Genomic DNA, 25,410 nt, shown 5'->3' on the forward strand with positions numbered 1-25,410 from the left:
GTTGAAAATAAAGAAATCCAACGGGGTCACCAAATTTTACAAATTAAATCCCCAAGGTAAAACTTGTGCCCACACAAAAATAGGTCAATGTACAACTTGACCCGATTGACCTATACTAGTATAGGTCAATTGAGTCACCCTATACTAGGATTTTCTCGAGGAAAGATAATCTTGAGGTCTCAAAAAATGCATAGAGAAATCTAGAAAGAAGAAGAAAGAGCAAGAGAAATAGATGTTTGAGCACAGATGCATCCACAAACCTTAAAATCGCTGAAGGGCAGAAGCTAAAAGGTCTTAAATGATGGGTGCTTCCATTTTAAGACAGTACAAGTGTCATCTTCTTTAGTTATTTCTTCAATTTGATTTCTTCCCCGATTTACCATTTTTTTTTTTATGAAAAAACTTTTTGTTCCTATCTCCCTCCATGAGCCAAATTTATATTGACATCTATCCCCAAAATATCTCTTCTCTCTTCATTATTTATATGAGTTATGATTTTAGTTTTTATTCCAATTTCAATTTGACTTGTCCCATTCCATGCTCAATTACTTTTACATTGAGGCTACTTAGCTCTTCCTTCACTTGAGATTTCTCCTTGAAAATGTTCACCAAGCAATTTTAATTCCATTCTTTGAGTTTCCTCTTTGTGTGCAAGAGTTTTCTAGTGGAATCAATACATTTTATGTGTCTCTCATCATTACCTCATTCCACCAAAACTTGACTAGATCTTGTAAGAAACCATCTCTTAACCACATATTTTCAAATTTGTATGGGGTCCTTCCTTTCATGTGGTCTATATTGATTACTAATTGCACATGAAAATGTTCTGACCTAGTGTATGGTAGTATTGTTGCTTGAAATGTATCTTATGTCTCATCCCATTTCCTAGTGACAAAAAATATCCATATTTTCTGCTATACTTCTAAAATATTTCCTTCTATTCATGTAGGTGAACCTACTATTGTAAGTTACTACTTACCTTAGGTTGTTGTTGTGTACCCATTCTTGGAAGTATTGTTGTACTCTTTATAGAATCTCTAATTCTCCACACTTTTCTAAGTTGTCCAGTGTGGCATTGAAATTTCCTCTGATTATGATTGATTTATCATTTTGTATATCTAACCAAAATTTGTTTTCCTTGCATAGGATTCTTTTGGCTAGTGTTGAAATAAGCCTGAACACATTAACCACCTAAAACTTCTTGTTTTAGATTAACAATCTACACTTGATCCCCCTCCATAACTGACTAATTACTAGTGAGAAGCTACTAGTCATTGAATTCCAGATTATTCCAATGCCACTTGACGCTACAATTGCCTCCACAAATAATCCTTCCCATTGTATCCATGCATACATTTTCTTTTGGGCTTCTTCCTCATCCCATTTAGTCTCTTGTGGTAGTACAATATTTTCCCTACTCTGATCTATTTGATGCTTAATCAAGTGTTGCTTGCTAGGGGTGTTACTGCCCCTAGCATTCCATATTATGAGCTCCATTTCCCCTTGGGTATTCCCATTTCTAAGTTTTATTTTTTCTTTAGCACTTTTTCACAGAGTTATTTTAGCTTTGTTGGATTTAGCCCCTCTTTTCTTTTTTCTTTTTGATTAAGGAAAACAGGATTTATCATGGCCTTGAAACCCATACAAAAAAGGAACAATCATAAAAGATCGCTTAAAGTAACAATAGTAACTAAAAGAAAACAAAAGAAACATCTCCCTACAAAAAGATAGGAACCAATGAAAAGCTAGGGAGAAAGGACAAAAAGCTAGGCCACCCCCAAAAAAGCCAGGGCGCTTAGGAAATCTCTCTTTAAAATTTCAGCTACATTAATTTCGAGCTAAGAAAGTCTGCCTACCACCTCCATTTCTGAATGTTCTTCATCAAGATCCAGAGTATCCTTCTTCCTCATGCTAGATCTTGTGTGCTTCCTGGTGCAATCCTCCGAGGTCTTTTCCTTGGTGCTATGGGAGGTCAAATCCTCATCCTTGTTGGCTCTCTGGTCCTTCATATTGTTGGTAAGGATCTTGAGGTTTTTATTGGTTTCCTTAAGGATATTGTAGCTTTGTTCTACAATAATCCTCAAGGAGCTTTCCATAATTTCAACCCTTTTTGTGGCATCCTACATCTTGTCATCCTTGTTCTTTTCTTCTTCAACGATTCTGTTCTTCAGGTTGAAGTTTTCTCTTTCAAGGCTGCACACCTTATACTTTAGGTCTTGGAGTTCATGGAATATTCATTTAGTAGTACAGAAGCTATTGACCGCATTGTTCTTGGCATTTTTTATGACATCCATATCCAGGTGCTCCTTAGCAATGCCACTGAAAATAATCAGGGCTGGATTGATTCATTGCTCCATTAGAATTTTGCCTTCATCATCCTCTTTAACTTGAGTTCTAATTATTTCTCTATTTAACCCCATCTTGGCCGAGGTGGTTTCAAAATTTCTCCAAACCACCTTTCTGTCTCTACCAGTAATCGAGCACCTGTATTGACTAGTGCCAAAGTTCTCAAAGCCTTGATTTTGATCATCCCTTTCACTACCTTCTTTCACTACCTTCTGATACATCCCCCTTGACCCCTTTCTTCTCCTTCTTGGATTTAGGATGTTTCCTTTTTTGACCCCTGACAATATTCTCAGAATCCTCTCTATTTTTTGGCATTTTTATAGTGATTATTTCTTTCCCTTTTTCCTTTCTAAACCCTCCTCTTCTCTATTCTCCTCTGTACCTTCCTCACTCTCTTCCCCCATGTCCATTCATTCAACCCCTTCATTATACTCCCTATCAGAGGCAAAATCAAGGTCATTCTTGGGTTGAGGAGTGGAATCAATTTTATTATCCTGTCTGGTGTTGTGTTTCCCAGAGCCTCTCGGTGGAGTATCATCCTTATCCAAGTCCGCGTGCATGTCTTGGCTGTCTTTAATGTTTGATGGTAGATAGTTATCTTTTGACTCTTTTGAGTCCTCTCTGTCCTTCTTCCCATCCTTTTTAGGTTTAATTTTTTTACCAATTGTCCTAGCTTTGAAGAATTCATAAATTAAAAGTAAATGCCTCTCATGGAGCGCAAGATTCCTAGTGTGCTCTTCCTGATATTCATTTATATTCTCATTCATTGAAGAGTAAAGATAAAAGGGGATAGAAATTTTGGCCCCATACTTGAAGTGATTTAAAATCACGAAGTGATAAGTGCATAGCCAATCAAATCTGGTATCAAGGGTAATATACTTGATAATAGCCCTTAAAACAAATCTCCGTAGCCTCTTTATGAAACTTGGGAGATAATGGGTACCTCTCTTCACAAGAGCTTTCTTCTCCTCTTGATCCTTAGTAAATTCCACCACAGCTTTGTTTGAGATTTTTGAGTCTCTATAAAAATTCTTCCATGTGATGGGAAGACTAGTGACCATAGAAATAACATCCTCTATCATAGTAAATTTAACTCCATCAATTTTCACGATGCCCTCATTCCAGCTTTTCACCATAGCCTTGGTGACTGAGGGCTTCCAACCATGAAGCCTTTCTATAAAAGTTGTAAGATCCCCTTTTTACAAAATTTTCCAAACCTTCGACCTCTTGTGCCATTTCTGGGCTTCATCCTCCAGTTCTCTCCTGTGCCTTTCCCCAACCATCTTGCTCTTGTTGCTAACCTACAACCCAGTATCAAAACCCCTCAAAGTAAATGAGCTTCTTGTTTTCTTGATTCTGTTATCAATTTTATTGTCTAGCAATTTGAAGTCTATCATTGAATTAAGAGGATAGAGATGATTGATGTGAGAAGTACGAGTGAAATCGTACTTCCACATCGCATTTCTACACATTCCCCATAAAGCACTATCTATCATAATTAATTTATACATCAAATTTCTGACTCTCCTCAAAGTCCTATTATCTATCATAATGATTTTAAATTATGCCCAATCTTCCCGGGATCCTTTCCTATTCAATCATATCTTTAATATCAGATGAGAGATTATTGCCATCTATACACTTGGCCATCCCATTGTACTTAATAGCCCAATTAGCCAGGCTGTCAGCCACATGATTGGCCTTATAGTACTAATGTGCCACATGAATTTCTTCAAAAGATTTGAGGAGAAGAATTCATTCTTCTATAATGTTCTCTATTGTCCAAGTAGGTTTATTCTTCTCCTTAAGGCAATCTATAATGTTTTTTGAATCACCTTCAAGCCATAGTTTTTTCATACCCATTTCTTTAGCTAGTTTAATGATATAATGAGCTGCTATAGGCTCCGCATAATGGTTGGTTTGAGTTCCAAGGGGAGTAGCCACCGCAACAATACCTTTGCCAAAGTTGTTTCTAATAACACCACCCACTCCAGCCTTTCCCAGGTTGCCTTTGGCCGCCCCATCAAAGTTAGTTTTACACCATCTCTCAGGTGGCATTAAGCATATACACCCATTCCTCTTGCTTTTATTATTTTCATTGGTGCCAATAGAGGGGATAGGACCTTTGATAGTAGAATAATTCTCCATCAAATAATTAAAGCATTTGTGGAAAACAACCTCAGCCTTGGTTTCCTTGGCACTAAAAATTCTATTGTTACGTTCTTTCCATTACCCCCTACAAACATGGGGTAGGGTCCAATTCCACAAAACCCTATCATCATACCCAAATCTACCATGGATCCACTGCTCAAACACATCAAGGATGTTGGAAGGAAAACACCAGGATATGTTTAAAAAGGATAGGAAAAGAGACCATATATTGTTAATGAAAGGGCAGTGGATGAAAAGGTGATCAACACTCTCACATTTATTTTTACAAAGAATGCATTTGTTAGGCATCATATTTCCCCTCTTTGTGAGGTTATCCATCGTCAGGATGCGATTTTGAAGCATAATCCAAAAGAAGATGTTGATTTTTTGAGTGAGCCCTGAGAACTAGGATTTGGCCCACACCGGGGGAGGACCAAAATTTTGAAGATTCTCATAGCCCGAGGCCACAGTGTAAATGCCATTAACAATCTCCCTCTAGATGATGGTGTCTTTCTTGTGAGATAAGGGAATATGTCTAATTAGGTCCATGAGTGCCTTGAGATCCAAGGATATCTCAATCAAGTCAATCCATTTATTCTAATTCCTGTAGTCTCTTACCCTGCTCCCAAACTTGTTAATGCAAACATTAGTCCATTTGTTGAAAGGTTAAATTTCCCAAATAGGGCCAACATTGAGCTAGTCATCATGCTAAAAGTTGATATCTTCTCCATTGTCAAGTTTCCATTCAGCTTGGTCGAAGGCAGAGCTCTTATTCCTCAAAATCTCATTCCATATAATAGAACCCCTAGGATCAACAACTATGTTAATGAATTGTATGAGGCTAAGGTTTGCCATGCACTTGAGCTCCATAATATCTCTCCATTCCCCTTTAGAATTGAAGATTCTCCAGATTTGTTTTGCTTGGAGTGCACTGTTAATCTATTTCAGCTTTCTAATCCCCAAGCCCCCTTTATTATTGGGTCTACATATATTCTCCCAAGCCACCAGAAGGTATATTTTGTTCTTATTGGTTCCAGACCACATGAATTGCCTCTGAATGGCCTCCAAATGCTTAGAAACCTTTGGAGGGATAGTAAAGAGATTGAGAGCATAAGTAGGAAGGTTTTGGAGGGTAGACTTGATCAATAAAACTTTACCAACCTGGCTAAGAGTAACACTTTTCCAACCTACCAATATTCTATTAAACATGTCAATGAGATTGTCCCAAAACCAGTGAGGCAGTTTGGTACCCAAAGGAAGGCCTAAGTAAATGGAGGGAAGAGTCCCAATGTTATAGCCCAGGATGCTAGCAATTTTCCTCTGTCTATTAGGGGGAGTATTGAAGGAAAAAACTGAGCTCTTATCCCAGTTAATGAGTTGACCAGAGGCCTTGGAATAGGTGTTGAGAATCCCTTAGACATCATGAGCTTCTCTAATTGAGGCCTCACCTCCCAAAATCATATCATCCACAAATTGATGATGAGTAAAGACCAGAGGACCTGAAGAAGGTTTCAGCCCCACCAAGTCCCCCTTGCTTCTTTTGGAATTAATAAGTCTTCTTAGACCTTTGGCAAGGATGATGAAAAGAATGGAGATAAAGGATCCCCCTGGCGAAGAACTTTAGAAGATTTGAAAAAATCTGAAGGGGTACCATTAACAATAACCGCAAAGGTAGGGGAGGAGATCAATTGAGAGATTAACTTTCTCATTTTGGAATTGAGCCCAAAAGCTTCAAGCACCCTATCCAAAAACCCCCAATCCATCCTATCATAAGCTTTAGAAAGATCAAGTTTAAGTAGGAAGCCCTCCTATTTACCAACTTCCAGAGAATGAATAACTTCATGGACCTCCATGATAGAGTCAAGAATTTGTGTACTAGGCACAGACCCAGATTGTTGCAAAGCAATAATCCCAAGAAGTAATTTGATAACTCTGTTGGTTAAGACTTTAGCAAAAATCTTGTAGAGGGAATTGCAAAGGCTAATAAGCCTGAAAAATCCAAAAGAATCAGCCCTTTGTGACTTTCAGAATCAAAACAAAAAAAGTAGCATTAATTTCTTTAAGCGTATTCTTAGCACCAAAGAATTCTTGAACAACTTTGACTAGGTCATAGTGGATAATATCCCAGTACATCTGGAAGAAAAAGGTGGGAAATCCATCAAGACCAAGGGCCTTTTCAGCAGGCAAAGAAAAAGCTACCTCTTTAATTTCCTCCATTTTGGGGATGGCCAATAAGGCCCTATTCTGAGCCTCATTGATAACCGAGGGGATAGTATCAATTATAATATTTTGATCCTCTTCAGCAAAATTGAGATCTTTAGTGAGAATAGAGGAGAAATACCTGATGGACTCCTCAGCTATCTCGTTATCTTCCCTAATCAAATCACCTCCCTTTTTAATCTGACTAATTCTATTGGCCACCCTATGTTTTATAGTGGAAAGGTGAAAGAACCTCGAGTTTTTGTCCCTTTCTTCGAGTCAAATTGACCATGACCTCTGCCTCCAAAACATTTCCTCCTTTCCAACAATATTGTGAAGATCAGCAAGGATATCCTTCTTTGTATTCATCTTAATTTCATCACACCCCCATGTCTAGATCTCTTTTTGAACCTCCGCAAGATCCTTCATAACTCTTTCTTTGGTTTGGAAAATATTTCCAAAGTCACTTTTGTTCCATATTCAGATTTTAGATTTAATGAATCTAAGTTTTTTGGCCACCAGTTGTTCCATCAACCTCTATCCCCCACCACTCCTTAATTTTATCATATAGGCCAAGGTGCACCAACCACATCTTTTCAAATCTGAAAGGGAAAGCTTTCTTTCTATTAATTCTATCAATAGAGAGAGAGATTGGGGAGTGATCTGAACCAAGCCGAACCAACGAAGAAAGCTTGCAATGAAACTGACACAACCAGTGCAAAGTTAAGAGAGCTCTGTCCAGTCTCACCTAAATACAATCCAAGCCTATTCTCCTATTGGACCATGTGAACTTGCATCTACCAAGATCCACATCCAAAAGAGATGAGTCCCTTATTAGATTAGCTAAATGTTGCCTACTATCCACATCAGGTGAAAGACCTCCTTGCTTCTTAGTAGCCAAAAGGGGGTTGTTAAAATCTCCCATAATAATACCCAAAGACCCTCTAAGCTGAGAAGCAAGGTTCAAAATTTTATGCCAAAATTTTCTTCTACCATTCTTAGTATTAGGGGCATATAGATTTAAAGAAACCATCTCTCTGAAGTCTTAGGATGAAAAAAATTCATGAGTAAGATATTATCTTCATCAAAAATGATATTAGCATCTATGGAATCTTTCCAAATAGTAAGAAGACCACCAGATGCCCCATTTGAGTTAGTGGTCGAGTTTCTCCAACCTTTACCAAATGATATCTTATCAACTTTTTCCTTCTTCATTTTAGTTTCCCGAATTAAAAAAAGGTCTGGTCTATGATCCCTAATCATATTCCTAATAACTTCCTATTTGTGGATTCCATTGAGTCCATGAATGTTCCAAGATATAATCTTCATACTTTGAAATTCTAGCAAGCTTCTTAGATGGTCTTTTGAGATCCATCTAGAGTATTCCTCCTTGCTTCTTCCTTTCTAATTTGTTTCAAGCTCTTCCTGCCTAGGTTACTTGAAGATCCTCCAGTATCCGCTTTGACCTTGCTCCTTGTTGCTGCTGGTGAGATTGATGACGATTCTCTGCTATTTTTCTTTTTCTTATGGGTAACTTGGGTCGAAGGATTCTCCTTGGAGTACTATCAAAGAGTGATTCCAAATGAGATAAGTGCTTAGGTGAAGCAGTTGAGACCATGTCTAGGAATCTACTTACCATCGATGGAGAGAATCCATTACCTTGAGAAGATTTATTCTCCCCTTCCACAAGAGTCCCATTCAAAGAGTCTGTGGATTCCATAACAATCTAATTTTCAGTGGTACTGGCTACTTCCGTTCCAACTTTGTCCTCCTTTAAAGATATATTTCTAGGAAGAACCTTTCCTGCATTTTCCTCCTCATTGATGTTCTACTTTGGCTCAGAGTCTTTCAAGATCTTATTATTATCCCTCAAAGGGACAATAGGTTGTGATTCCTTCATAGATGCAATATCCCTAGCTTTTGCATTTACATCTAATATGTTGGGTTCCTTAGGTGGAGGCACATAGTCCTTTCTCCCTTGGTCCCTTACAGGTGAGGTCTTTTCCTTCCATACCTTTCTAGGTGCCTCAACTGAGACCATTTGGTTGTGTTTTCCCTTTTTGAGATTAGCTTTTTGGTTCTTTTCTTTGTCTTTGAAAATTGGGCAAGCCTTAGCTTTTTGTCTAGCCTTTTTACAGTGGAAGAAAGCAAAAGGAATTGACTCATAGTCGATATGTTGCATTCTTTTACCTAGATGAGACTGCAGCTCAATCACTTGAGGCATATCCTGCCCTTCAACCACACCCACACATATCCTAGCATACGTTAATCACTTCTTGGTTGGAGTGACCAGATCTATGGACAAACATTCCCCAAAATAGTTGGCAATGCCAACCAAAACATCTTCATGCCAATATTCTAGGGGAAGCTCTGGAAGCCTAATCCAAACCGGGGCCTAGGTAAGAAAATCATTATTCAAATCTAGGTTGGAAGTCCATTTTTGAAGGATGAGAGTAGATTTACCCATTGTCCAATTCGCCGCATAGAGAACCCTAGAGTAATCCTCTTGACAATAGAACTCAAAGCACATAAACCCTTTAGCCATAGCCGTAACTTCAACCTGCCCTTTCAATTCCCATTTGTTTCTGGCAAAGGTCCTCACCAGATCAATATTAGGTCGAGGGCCAATGAATTTACCCACCAGGGTAACCGCCATTCCAAAAATGTTATGGTCTATGATTTTAGGGGGAACCTCAACAGCGAAAACTCCTTTATCCTTATCTGTTTTATCAATGATCTTGGGAAAAGATGACTTACCTGTGGGCTTAACACCAAAAAGATTATTCCATTTCCCCTAGGCTCAAGTGGTCCCTCCTCCAGATGCTCTATGTACCAAAACATGAGTAGGAATCTCACCTAGGTGTGGTTGCAAGTCACGTGGGTTCCCATCTTCCATAGCTTCACCCTTCTTGTCATCATTGACCTACACAGAACCTGCAGACTGAGATCCCTATGCTGCAATGGAGTTCCCGCTCAAACAATTCAAACCTCCCACTGGTGTTATTATGCTTCTTTGATCTCTTTTCCTCTTTTCTTTTTTGTTGCTACAAGTGGTTTTTTCAATTTTGAGGGGGATTATCCAATGCTTAGTTCTTCACAAATATTTATTTGTCCTTCCTCCATTCCATCCTCCCAATCAAAATGTGATTCCTTTGATGCATCCTCCTCTTCCAACCGATATGTGCTAGGCTCTTTCCCTTTGATATGGTTTTCCTTCTCATTTTCCATACCCAACTTTTCAATGTTATCCTCAAACCTAAATTGAAGCACAATTACTTCAAGGGCTCCTAGTTCTATTAAAAAATTAGTATTTTCCAATCGTGGAGTTAACGACTCAGTAGTCAATTTTTGTACTTGTTCCTCCATTTGTGTCTCATATTTCATTGTTGGTTGTATAGTTTTTGCCTCCTTTGTACATTCTATGTTATCCATCACTTTACTCTACCTGTTTGGAAATATGTTATGTGGCTTTTTAGTATAAAATCCCTTTCCATCTACTCCTATATGTGCCTCAATGTGTTGGATAGACTCCATGTCTCCTTTGTTTTCCTTATGATCTTCTGAGGATGTCTAAGACCCCCTTTCGTTACTAGAATCTATAAGGTTTTGTTGAGGGCCATCTTTTTTCACTACTTTTTTCTTCCAAACTCTCCAATTTGCATTTATTTCAATTCCTTTGGGATTAAATCGAGTGGGAGGATATTAATTCTTAACATGACATAATTCCCTTTTGCTTCATCTACAACAATTCCATTTGATACTTAGAAGTTACACATTTCCTATCTTATATCTGTCAAGATCTCATTATCTCAATATTCTACTAGTAGGTTATATAGTTTGATCCATATGAGTTTTTCCTTAATCCCATAATTTCATGAGTCAAAATTGGGAATCCATTTTTTCATGATTCTTTTATAGCCTTCTAGCATTTGCAAACCCTATCTTATGATATCGAGCCTCTTTCCTTCCCCAAAGGTAGGACCACCATGAAGAAGTCATTTGGAAAAATAAATCAATCAAACTTTCTCCCCATTTCAATTTAAACCATTCACGTATCTTCTTAATTTTGATATGTCCTCCAACCCACTTAATTATCAAACTTGCCTCTTGATATTTTTCTATTGCATGTTTGATTTGTTCTTTATGTAAAATCATGGTTGAAAATATCTATACTATAGCGCTAAACTGGTGACATATGGCCTGTCACTATAGGAAAGGATATCATCTAAAAAATCTTACTTGAGTTTTTCATTGTCACACAGAGCTAGGAAAAAAAATCACTAAAACTTGTACATTTTTCTTTGAAAATTTGGTTAGCAAAATGTCAACCCATGAATAACTTAACATTAAAAATTAAATGCAAATAAGGTTTTCTCCTTCAGTTTTCTATTCTTTTTTCCATCTGTGTTAGTGAGGCTATGAGTAATTCCTATGTATTTAATTCAAAACTTTGATTAATATATCATGGAAATATCAAATCAATATATGTTCTACAAATTTGGTGTATATGTGCATTTTAAATTTTTTTAAAAGAAATTGTAGATTTTTAAATGTTCAATAATGTATTGATTTTTTTTGTTGAGTTTTTGCTGATTTTGAGTTTTCAAAATTTTTTGGGTTGACTGAGTTATTGCCAAGTCTGAGTTTTTCAGCAATGTAAAATAATAAGGATACTTAGGTTTTTTGTTGACTTCCCCAATACTTTCTTGGCCTTTGTTTGTTCCTTCATCAATTAGGGAGTCAAATATTTCTTTTTCTAGATATTGCTTGTACACCCTCATATGTTGCTAGAGTTTTTACTCCACCAATTTTCATAGGTCTCTATATTTTGCCAACATTGACCTTATCCCTATTTTCTAAATCTCGATTTCCTAACTTTTGTATTGCATTGTGTGCACCTCCTTCCTCCTTTGGGAAAATTGTGATTATGCTCCCCATACCTCATCTTTCGTGCTCTACATCCATGCAATGACCGTGATTTCCTACTTTGTCTTGTAGTTGGTGCATGAAAGTCTCTTTTTTTTACTCATTTTCCTTGAATGCCCATTGTGGTTAATAAATTGTCACTAATTTGTCTCTTGTTTTTAGAATGTTGTCATATGTTGGCTAGTCATTATTGATTTTTTCCCAAAAATCCTCCATTGGTACTTCTCGATCTACCTCATCCCCCATATTTCTAAGATCTTGTCTTTTTAAAATCTTGCATGTCTTTGTTTGATGGGATCCATCCTCTATATGCTAGATCTCTACCCCACAAGTCCTTGCTCATGTTTCCTTCACACCTCTACTCTTTGCGTCGCTACTCCTTGCTCCATTTTGTTTTTTCAATAATTATCATATGTACATTATTTACATATGGATTTTCTAGTTTTTGAATTTAGTAAGTATGATTTTTATCAGAAGGAAATTCAAGAGTTTAAAAAATTGCTCAAAGAGGAAAACATCTCCATTTTTTCTTCATCTAGTTCACCATCTTCTTCCACCAAACATGAGGACACTTCCCCTTGTTATAAAAAGAGGGTTTTGTTGGAATAATTAGGAGAGATAGGATGTTGAGAGGGCGGGGGGAGGGGGTGAATCTGTATCCTCTAAAACTTTTACCCTTAAACAAATTTAGAACTTTTTCTTTTTCCTTCTATAACTTGGTAATCACCAATCTTTTATCACAATAATTTGTAAATGAAAATAGCACAACTTATTCAACATTCACCAACTAAGAACACATAAGCTCATGAAACATAACATATAGCACATTCATTTGGTATCACAGATACCCTTGGTCAGAGTGAAAATTGCAATGGGGATGGTACCCACAAATCCATCACTATTGCAATAAGTGTCGGAAATGGAAAGGAGTGATTGAGAGGGCAGGGGTGAATCAGTTACTACATTAAAAAAATCCAAAGTCCCTTTTAAGATGTCAACACAATATAAAACCAAATCCTATTGTAACTCGGTTAACACTGAATATTTTGTTGTAACTCGATTAACACTGAATATTCTATTGTAACTCCATTAACATTGAATATACTATTGTCACTCGGTTAGCACAGAGATAATTAGATCTTAAGGTATTAATGTGATTAACCTGTATTAACTTAGTTGTAGAAACATAAAAGAAATAACATGAACACAAGAGACATCGAGATTTAATGTGGAAACCCAATTTGGAAAAACCACTAATTGCAACTAGTTACTATTTTTCACTCTTCTAAAGTGAGCCCTATTAGGAGCCAACCTCATTAAAGGTTACAAAACACACTCTTAGGTGTGACCCTGTTAGAGGATTTAATTCACCTTGTTAGGAGTGGCCATGTTAGAGGTCTTCGGACACTTCAATCTAGAAATGCCACCTTGTTAGAGGATTTTTTGAATAGTTGTTAGGCTAACTCTGTTAAGAGATTTGATTCACTACTACAATTATTAGAGAGTAACAATGACTTTACCTAATTGCTGATACAATTGAATTTGCTGATTTAGATCTCAGTTCTGGCTTGATTACTTGATCCTCCTTGGTCATAATGTTCTTTGCAGCTCGGTCAACTCGGATGCTCTACCCTTTCTTATTTCCTTCAAATTTGCTTGATTCATCTTCTTGAATTCCACACTTCAATCCTCAACTTGACTTTCATATATATGATTCACCTTGTCAAGTCAGCTTGAATACTCTTTTAAACAAACAATTTTCATCCCTTAAGTCATGTTGTATTAACCAATAATTTTATCAAACTTAATATGTTGACAGTCGATTAATACAAAATGGAGTATTCAATCAACACAAAGAATCCCTTTGTTAATCGACCCAACTCGGTTAGAACAGGAGTTTTAATGTTAATCGATTCAAATCAATCAATATTGACTTCATGTTGACTTTCATTTGATAACCAATTGAATTCGGTCAATCCAGACTTCACTTCATTAACCGACTAATCTTGGTCAATACTATCTCTGAACTTGGTTATAACTGAACACTTGACATATACAAGAAATTGCCTTCGATGCCCGAGTGAGATCAACTATCACTGATTGCTTGGTAAAGCCTTGACATTTTGTGTAACATCAAAGACAACATACAATTGAATAATTGTTTTCAACAATAAGAGGGTGCCTTATTAGGCATACAATGGTTTGTCACTTCTGATTACTACTCAATTGGGAGTATACGATAAGAGATGTAGGGATCTACCTTTTTCAAGGATTTTACAACAATCTTCAAGTGTGTCCTTGGTTAAGAGATTTACATATAATATTGTTAAGTCCACCTTTTTCAAGGATTTAGAAAACTACTACAGTGATTAGATCCCTCTTTTTCTGTCTAGTTATCACCTTTTGTGGTAGATCTGTAATTCCTCTCTATACTGTCCTTATCTCTGATCTTTGACTTTTGTTCTTACATTTGATCTCTCTTTCTCACTTCAATACCTTACTCAATAGCAACAAACACTTTTCTATCTCCTTATTAACAATAATAACAAAACCCAACAACTACAACAACCCTAGAACTATCCTTGATATGTCCTTTTATAGTTTTCCTTTTGTCTTTTCACTGTCTGACCTAATTAGGGTTTTGGAACTTTCTAGAATTGTTCTCTAATAACAATCAATAGTTAGAATTATATATTGTTTCATTCTTCTTCCATCCTTTATTATCATTGGTCCTTCCAACCTTGAAATCATCAACAATCAATTCATAATTTTCAAGAAAATCATTTCAAATCTTACCTCGATTAGTGTAAATTGTTTATCCCATTCGGTATCATCGTGTTGCATCGGATTTTGTGCCAATTCAAACTTCTTTGTATCACTCAATGAATATAATGTTCTAATATATTGTCACTTGGTGTACTCTTTTCTTAGTGTCCTCTCTATATATGGGTAGTCTCTGTGCTCATTATACTTTGACTACTCGGTGTTGTCTCTGCTTGACTCTTCTGCTCAGTACAAGTAGAATAACTCGATGAATACTCGAGCTTGGGTATAACAGTAAGACTCATTCATCTCCTCCTTCATTGCTCAAGAAATATGGTATCTCGGTTGCTTGCACACTTTTGAAACTAATTGGAAATATGATTACTTGTAGGAGTAACATTCCCCCCCTTTGACATTAGTGGACAAAGCACTATGTACATAGATAACTTGACATTTATACGAATTCCCCCTATACATATACTTCCTCGATATAGCTGTTGTTTTTTAAAATCTTTTTCAAAGTTGGTTTTGTTTGCAGTATATATATATCCTCCTTCATTGCTCAGGAAATATGGTATCTCAGTTGCTTGCACACTTTTGACACTAATTGGAAATATGATTACTTGTAGGAGCAACATTCCCCCCTTTGACATATACTTCCTTGGTATGGTTGTTGTTTTTCAAAATTGGTTTTTTTTGTAGTGTGTGTGTGTGTGTGTGTGTATATATATATATATATATATAATGCCAAAATACATATAAACAAACATGTAGACTAAGATGAGAAACATACATTTCCCCCTTTTTTGACACTTATATCAAAAGAACTCTAAGCATAGAAAAATAAATATTTACTTTGGATATAATTCAAAGTAGTCCAAAAAATCCTTATGATTCTTCAATATGATCTCCAATGTATTATCCCAGTTGGACCTTATCAACTCTATACCCTGCTTCTCAACTTAGAGTTTAGCTACAAGATCAATCATGCGATTAGCTATCAAAAGGCTTGAGGCAGCTATGAGAACTTTGGTATCTTTAATATGAGTTTTCATAACCTCTAGATGAGGAAATAACAGTGCTTGAATCTCAGTGATCTTAGCGCTTAGATTGTTCTCTTCCTGTAATAACTCATGATGAAGTCTTGTGAGAAATCCCACCCAGTTATAGTGTAGGGATAATGTGTGTGGATCTAGTTTTATCTCATCTACACTTGCCTTCATGTCCTCATTGATATTCAGCAATCTATTTTTGACATCTTTGGTGATAGAGGGAATATAAAACAATAACAAAACATTTCATATGATAGGCTCTAATTCATTATATAAGTGTATAAAGCCACTTGTTCAATAGCAATTTTGGTAGAGACTTTCTCCAATACCTTATTCCCAAATTTCTTTTCATTTCTTTGTAGCAACTTTGATTAGGTTTCTATATCTGGATCATTTAGCTTATCAACAATTTGTACAAGTTGATCCAATATAGGGGCTTTGTCATTCAACTCAATTTCTAGCACAACCTCAAGAAATATATCTTTGACTTCATGAAGTACATGTTTTGCTTGTGCTCTTTCCTCAATCTAGCTTGTTCTTTCTTTCTTTCACATAGCTTAGTATAAATTGCCATCCAATCATCATCCAACGTATTATGATCCCAACTTAGTATAAAAATTTCCTCTTCCAATGTCATTGGGTTTGACCTGAATGCATGTGATTCCTCCTTCTTCCTCTTGATCTTATTTCCTCTACTAGATCTCGGTGAGATGTTCTGTGGCATGGTAACTTGAATTTCTAGATTTTGGAGTGTGGTTCTAATTTCCTTTTTTGGTTCTTCTTCATGTTTCAATGATTCAATAGTTTATACAGAAAGTGGTGGCACAAATGGTACTATATCCATGCTTGGTGATGTATTCACTTATTCATTCTTCTTATGCTCCTCACTTGGTAACTCCTGTATCTTGACTTTAGGTAATCTTAGAACTGATGTTTGTAGAAACACCAGTTTTATAGAAAAACTTGACATTTGACTTATAAAAGTAAGTCCTTCAATTTTTTTTCTTTTGCAACAATTAATTGTCCTTTCCCAATCATTCCCTCACTCGGAGGTCCATGGGTTGGTGCTCCATCACCTGTAGCAGAGATATATGCATTGTGCTCTGTGGAGTCTCCTCTAGTTTGAACATGTTCAACCTCAATATTTTCATTTTCAGTATTTTCTCCTTGTCCACCTTGTGTATTTTTAGCCTATTGCTCAATATCTGCATTCATTTGTTGTCCCTCAATATTCATGGGAATTGTATATGCCAAAATAATTAAAGAACCAATTGGAATCTCACTTACATCTTGTTCTTCTTTCTTGTGAAATTCTTTGATTTGCTTGATTATTGGATCAAAGCCAAGTAGGTATGCATGTGTTGGCTCAGTAAGTGATGTACGCTTAGTGTCCAACTCGGTTCCTGCATTGATATCTCCATCCTTCTTAAGTTGATCAGTTGGATCTTCCTCTGGTATATCTTCAATATTTATAGCATCTTGTTCTCCAATGATATCACTAACCATTTCAAAAACAAAGTCAACTATATCTTGTTGAGAAATGGTATCAAAATCATCATCTTAATTGTCAAGTTCAATATTCTATTCGGTTTGAGTATCATCAATTTCAATGGTTTCATTTGGATCCTTGATATTGTAAACTTGCCTCTAGATTCTCTCTAAATCTTCATCCAACAATTGCAAATTATTGGATAAATCATAAATGGCTCTGTGCTTCTATACAAATCTATTCTTGTATTTCTCCAAATCTTCAATGATAGCCTCCAAACAAAAATATAGAATAATCTTAGCCAACGCTCTACTTCTCATTTATTTCTCAGTTTTGAGTGCATATTTCCACCAACTATCAATTCTTTGATATAGTTCATCAAGGACTTCATCTTTGATTTCCAGTGGTGTATATTTCAACTTTGTCATCATAACCATTAGAGCATCTTCTATTCTCTTCTTATCCTCATCATTCATCTTTTCATACTCATAATATTTGAAGGTTGTTAGACCACAACTTTCACTAAGAGAATATGCAATTTCATCTGTGGTTTTAGGCCTTTTTAATGCAGCAGCTCAAGTATTACTTACCTCATCAAATTCGGTGCTCTTGTTGTCATCATCATCTTTTATTATCAACTCTCTTCTCCTTTGAGTAGATATCTTAACCTATTTGCTTGATGACCCAAGAGCTTGCTTCCTTTTCTGATATGTTTTGACTTGTGGTAGAGTGGGCTTTGTGATTTTAAAAGTACCCTTCTTTAATGTTGTAACTTCTTGTGTAGCTTAGGTTCTGGATCTTGTATTCTTTGGGCTTATCGGGGAAGCTGCGGATCTTTTTTTACCTTTTACTATTTGTGGCTCGAAAACAACAATTGCTTTTCCTTTACTATCTTCTCATGCATCATCTTCATCATTCCCTTCAGTGATCGTTAATGGTTTGTCAAATTCTTTCCATCAAATGTGCTCTCAAGTGTACTCAACATCTTAGATTTCTTACTAATTTTAGTAATCACTATGTGAGTTTTTATCTTTTACTTGGCTTCTTGATATGTCCGAAATCATGGGGAATCCTTCTTAACTGGCTCATTCAACAGAGCTTCAATGGCCTTGGTAGCATGATCTATGTTTACCTCATAGTCCACTGGGTTCAAGCCAAGCAACCCTTAGTAGCACAACTTTAACAAGCATCTTATCAATGTCAACTAGAAAACAAACACCATCATGATATTTTTCAACCAATGTTGGGATATCCCGAATCTCTGATTCATTCTCAACTTGAAACTCTCAAAGTATTCATTTGTAACACTTTCAAAATTGTATCCCAGTGCTTGAATATACTCATTAATTTGATAAATTGTTGGGGTATATGACTTCCAATTCATATGACCAACAAATGGAAAATAGTTTTGCATATAAAATAAAATGCATACTAGAAGTGAACCAAACTTGCATGTATTTGACTTAGAAACTCAAATAGTCTTCATGTTGTTTGCCAGTTTCTTTAGCTTTAGCTGGACAATATCATACTTGTGTCCTTTCTTCACAATTTTATAGCCTATGTTGACTGTCATGTATGGTACACTGTTGGGCTTGCTAGATTGACAAATTTTGTATGCAACCACATATACTCCAATTTTATTTCCAAATCAGTTATGGTGTCCACTTTTAGACCTATATCATCCCATTGTGCTTAGCATTCTCTTCAATTTCATTCTTTGACATCGTCTTAATGGGTTTTACCTTTTCTATAACAGGGTAGCCAGTGACCATATGAATAACATCTTTTGTGATTTTGATTGGCTCATCTAGCTACATGTGCATATCATGCACTCTGCACAACACTCCCCTAATCTAGTTTGCCTTAAATTATTTTGGAAAGTGTAGGGCATGAATAAGACTAGTTGTTTCTAAGTGCTTATACTCATCCTTCAAAGTTTCATCAACACACATTTTCCCAAATACCTCATGCAATTCATGATCCCCTAACTTCAACAATTTTGCAATGATAAAAGGAATAGATATCATTAACATGTTAAATCATAAGTGAAACTGAAGATAGGGCACCCACCTTGTTTGTTTGCATGGCAATTTATGGGTATAACTTATATTTTGGTTCATGGTACGCATCATTCTGGACCAACTTAATAAGATTCAACTTTGCCTTGGTTTGTTGTTCCACACTGGTAGAATTTGAAGCCATTTTTGCTATAAGGGTTTTGGCAAATATTCACTTTGTTTGCTTCCAACTTTCTTTGGTGCAGGAATTCCGTGATAAATTCACATTACTAAGATTCTACAAGTGATTCTTAGCACAAATCACTTGAATTTTCTCTTTTTTCTTTGAATGCAAGGTAAAATAATAAAAATTGAAAACCCTATTATATATGTGATAAAGTTACCTTTATGACCCTTTGGGCATATTAAATGCATCGTACTTCATGCTCTTCCATCTTTAATGAACTTGGTTACTACTAGTTGCTCAACCACTTCACACTTCCATAGTTACTCAATTTTAAGTGGTAAACTTGTCTTAAACTTGGGTAAAGTACTATCACACCTTTAGTAGTATTAGCTTGATTACCACTACTATCTCTTAATTATTGACAAGCTCGGTAAAATTGCCTAATTGCAAGATTTCCTGACTTCATGTGTTGTCCTTATGCATCAAATATTATGCAAATATGGACTTCCTTCCACTTCATTCTAGGAACTAGTGTAAGATAAATATTTAGTAATGCAGTTCCTTTCCTTCTCCTAAGGCTTAGTTGGAGTTGGTGGTTACACCTAATCCATTGGATGAGGTGTCACCATATGTTGCATCTAATGTCTCATTCTCTTATCACTTCCTTCTCCATGTCTAATTCATTTGTCACTAATTTCATCCACATTAATTTTTTCTTTACCTTTTGGATCTTCTTCTTTTGGTGCTGACACTTGGTTTCTACAGCACTTGCTTAGATGACTGACCTTGTGACAATGATAACATGTCATTCTAGAATTCCTCCAATTACTAGATCTTCCTCCAAAGTGTAATCTCATGCAATTTGAAGCTATATGACCATATTTCCACATGTAGTACATGAATACCATGTATTCTAGTCCCAATTGATTATGTTACCTTTCTTCCTCGGTTTCTAGTTAAAATTCATATGTGATTTGCAATCTAATGACTTGTGTACAAAATTATTGCAAGTATAGTAGCAGCCATTAAATGCATACTTCTTAGTTGATCGACTAAACTTGGATCTACATTCATATGCTTGATGTCCATATTTATTACAATAATAATAATAACCATCAAATTTGGGAGTAACATTGCTCTTACCATTTTTTCTCTTGCATACATTTGTTGTGAGTCCAAGCTTTTCACAATGATAACATGTAGGCTTCTTTGGCTTTGGATTGTTGTACAAATTCCACTATTCATCTTGTTTTGATGATTCTGCTTGCTTAGTTGTATAGTGCTTCATATAGCCTAAGCCAGTTGTATTCATCAGTTGCTTATGTCCTCCGAGTGTTCATCCAGTATTTTGACACTTTCTTGTGATCTCTTCATTCCCACAATTAGCTCTTTCTCAGATTTCAATTCACTCTTCAATCTTCCATTTTTAGTTCTTAATTCAAAAATTTCTTCATTTTTCTTGCCAATTTCATGATTTGTGCTGAGTAGTTGGTTTGTTATGTCAAAGTGATTCTGTGTAAATCTTGAAATTTCTTCATCTTTAGCATCTATTCTTGCAACAATTTGTCTCTTTTCTTCTTCCATTATTTGTTTGTCATCATCAACCTTTCTCTTTTACTCCATTATTTAACACATCCTAGTAGACTGCAACTCTTGTTCCCTTTTTAGTGATTTAACCTGTTAGGTGAGACTGTGGTTTTTCTCCACTAGATCAACTATAGTAGCATCAGATTCATCAAACAATTCTTCTATAACTTGCTTCTGGTAGGTTGTCTCATTTATTTGTTGGGCAATTTATTTTCTCCTATTCAAGGACAGGTTCAAGTTTTTCTTCAGCTCATTGATTTGATTCATGGTCATCCTCAACTCTAGTATCTGATTCTCAATATTCCTATCCAACCTATACTTCTCCATGACTCTAATCTTTTACTCTTGGGGGTAAAACCTTCAACAAGAGAACTAAGCTCTGATACAAATTGTTGGAATAATTAGGAGAGATAGGATGCTAAGAGGAAGGGGGGAGAGGGGGTGGTGGGGTGAATCAGTGTACTCTAAAACTTTTACCCTTAAACAAATTTAGAACTTCTTTTCTCTTCTGTAACTTAGAATCACTAATATTTTATCACAATACTTTGTAAATGAAAATAGCATAACTAATTCAACATTCACCAGCTAAAAACACATAAGCTCATGAAACATAACACATAACACATTCATTTGGTATCACAAAAACCCTTGGTTAGAGGGAAAGCTATGGTGGAGATGGTACCCACAAATCCATACCACTATAGTAAGAGAGTGCCTTGTTAGGGCTACAATGATTTGTCACTTATGATGACTTATTCGGTAAGGAGTATACAATAAAACATGTAAGGATCTACCTTTTTAAAGAATTTTACAACACTCTTAAAATGTGTCCTTGGTTAAGAGATTTACATATAAGACTGTTAAGTCCACCTTTTTCAAGGATTTTTAAAACTACTGCAGTGATTCGAAGCTAGCAGCAAATGATCTCTATAGTAGCAACTTAATTTTCTTGATTAAATCCCTCTTTTGCTCTCTAGCTACCACCTTCAATGATAGATTTGCAATTCTTCACTATACTATATTTATCTCTGATCTCTGACTTTTGTTTTGACCTCTTATCTCTCTTTCTCCCTTCAATACCTTACTTAGCAGCAACAAACACTTCACTCTCTCAACAAAAATAACAAAAAAACAACTTCAACAACCCTAGAATTGTCCTTGATATGTCCTTTTATAGTTTCCCTTTTGCCTTCTCATCATCTGACTTAATTAGGGTTTTGGAAAATTTCAAAATTGTTCTCTGGTAGAAATCAACTATTAGAATTATATACTTTTTCATTCTTCTTTCATCATTTATTATCATTGGTTCTTCCAACCTTGTAATCAACAACAATCAATTCACATTCTTTAAGAAAATCATTTCAAATCTTTACCTTGATCAATGTAAACCAGTTCTCCGACTCGGTATGATCGTGTTGCATTAGATTTTGTGCCAATTCAAATTTTGATGCAACCTTTGTATCAGTCAGTAAATACAGTGTTCTAACATACTATTTCTCAGTGTACTCTTTTCTTGGTGTCCTCTGTGTAGCTTAGTAGTCTCTGTGCTCGGTATACTCTGACTGCTCGGTGTTGTCTTTGCTTGACTTTTCTTCTCGATACAAGTAGAATCACACGATGAATACTTGAGCTTGGGTATAATAGTAAGACTCATTCATCTCCTCCTTTATTTCTTGAGCAATATGGTAGCTCGGTTGCTATGCACACTTTTGACACTAATTGGCAATATGATTACTTGTAGGAGTAACAAGTTCATGCCTTGACCACCACTCATGCATCCAAGAATACTGGATGAACTATTGATTCAAAATATTTAGTTCACATTGCCCACTCAATTGATTTTGTAGTTCCAAGTACTCTTACAAAGTCATATAATGATAGAATCAACACTCATGTTGCTACAGTAGGTGATATTAATTTTACTAATGGTTTAGTAGCTAATGTTCTCTACATTTTTTAGGTTTCCTACAATCTACTTTCAATATATAAACTTACACAGGCAAGCAATACAATTGAGTTTACTTTTGATTCAATGCACTTTCATTATCCTACAAAGGTATGATCTCTTGAAAGGGTGTGGTTGATCATAAGCTTCAATGTGTATCTATTGTATTGCTTCCTTGAGGATATTGATTCTTGCATTCCTTGTACACCTCCTAGTATTGGGAGTAATTCAATTTAGCTTAATGGGTTTGTGGCCCTTATCATGATTCCCCAATTACTAGCTCATTAGATTTGATAGTTGAGATGGATTCCATAAATTTGAAACATCAAGACAACATTGGAATTTTGATTTATTGATGGCTTCATTTCAGGTCTATTTGGCTTCCCTTGTTCTGAAAACTTGGAGGATATGCTTGAGGGGTTCACTTTCCTCTTTCTAGATACTTTGAAGGATGTACTTGGATCTTATTTATTTGTTGTTTCTTACTTGTTTGGGGATCTTCTTAGTCTTGATGAGACATCTTTAGAGATTCTTGATGAGACTTCAAAGCTTTCATTGTTGAGACTTTTGCCTTCTTCCTTCATCATGGAGATGAAGTATTATGTACATTTAACATTGGATTTATTTTTTCCCATGGGGAGATTAATATTTCTCATCATTAGATTCTTTATTAGCTTCAAATAAACTTCAAATTTTTTTAGGATACTGCATTATGTGGGGCATTGTTTTCTCTATCTTTACCTTCATTGTAGGGGTGATTGTATTGTATTTGTGTGACATTGATGTAGTGCTTGAGGGGTATTGATGTTTATATTTCTATACATAATATGATTGATTGCTTATACATGATTTTAACATCTTTTTTTTTTTGTTTTTGAGATATTTGTTGCATGATTAGTTGTGCATGGGTACCTTACATGACCTAGTTTGCAGGATGCATTTTCATCCTATTCTTGCATCACTTGCATAATATTTCCTCTCCCTAAGTTGCTCTTAAGTGGGGATATTAGTGTAAGCATCATTTACATGTTAGTATTACTTATGATTAGTTGGAATAAGTTGTCACACATTTATTTTGTAATGTATTGTTTAACATTGTACATAGCATCAAGTTAGTTATCCTAGGTGGCATTCTAGAAGATAGATAATTGTACTATTTAGTATAATATTTAGTCATTTATTATATTGTATCAGAATTTTAATGTTCGTATCAAGGGTAGTTGAACCTACCTCATCAATATTTCCTACAAAAGATAGACTTATTTGTGCATTGTATCATATCAATTAAATATTAATTAAAGAATCTTCAAAATCATGTTCTTACAAGCTCTTGTTCGAACATTCTCTTTTGGTCTAAACTTCCTTGGTTGATCCTTTTGAAGTCTACATCTTCATCAAGGTCTCTTAATTAATCTTTAGAGTGACCCAATACAACGAGGGGCCCAAGGACTAAGAAACAAGGACATATTAGGAAACTTTCATACATGCCCAAATATTCCACTTTCAACAAACTATATCAAAACACTTACAACACACATGCCAAATCAAGTCACTTACAACATAGAAGTAGAACTATATAAATGACCCACACGAAGAGTAGAAGTTGGAAATGTTCCATTGATATCAAGAATGTAAGAAGACAATGACATAGACACTTTTTCATTGATGTCAAAGATTAATAAACATATTATTATCACTAAATTTCAAAGGAAGAATGAAATTCATAATTTTCATTGATGTGAAAACATAAAAACATATGCTTGTACAATTCCAAAAGTTGAAGAAACATGAATTCATTATTTGAGACCTATACATTTCAATGCGATGAAGGCCTTTCCAGATTTCCTACAATTGTGGCTACTCTTAAGTATTATAAACATTATGATGAACAATCATGGATCATTCTATGAAAAGTTTCATATATACATAATCATATAAATATGTGTATGCATTCATGGCACATTCCATTACATTAATGCAATATAGATATAGTCAAAATTTTGTATTTGAAAATTGAAGATCTTAATAATATCATTAAATTCTATGAAAGAGAGAGACATATAAATGTCCAATTTCCCAAGAAAGAGGGGTGAGAGTAAGTGATTGTATATACTAATATATAGAGATTCTGATAGCTAAAGAAATGAAGATTGTGATGGATGACACAAAACAAAGCATACTTGTAAACATAATTACATATTTCGATAACAAGTATATAACAATATCATTGATGATAACATTCACACTTTGTCATAATTAAAAATTATTGTCCATGACAAAGAAATCCAATGAAACAATTAATAAGTCTACAATGATGGTGATGCATGTGTGAGGAATCATAAAAAGGTAGCAATTAATAGGTGGTGGAAATAAATATTTGGTCGACCATACTATTGACACTAGAACGAGATCATAAATAAATGAATCTTAAGTCATGCAATTCACTATACAATAAAAATAACAACGAATATATTATACAGGGTAGTGACAAAAACTAATAATTGGGTGACTGCATTAGTTGTTAACTAAGGAAATTACTCAAATTATTCATGTGGTAGCACTTGGTTTATTTTAAGACACACAATAAATTTATTAAAGAAAAAAAATGTGTATTATAAATTTGTAATCAAGAAGAATAATAGCCTTATGAAAAGTTTAATGATTGGGGGACAAAATGCACACTGCTAAATGAGCATTAGGGTTTTGGAAGCTAACTCTTTATATGCTTGTTTTAGGAAAAGGAAATGGATCATTTTTTTGAATAAGTT

Source organism: Cupressus sempervirens, chromosome 4, assembly GCF_028749045.1.
Source record: "Cupressus sempervirens isolate cs-2001-9-10 chromosome 4, ASM2874904v1, whole genome shotgun sequence".
In the NCBI taxonomy this organism is placed as follows: domain Eukaryota; kingdom Viridiplantae; phylum Streptophyta; class Pinopsida; order Cupressales; family Cupressaceae; genus Cupressus; species Cupressus sempervirens.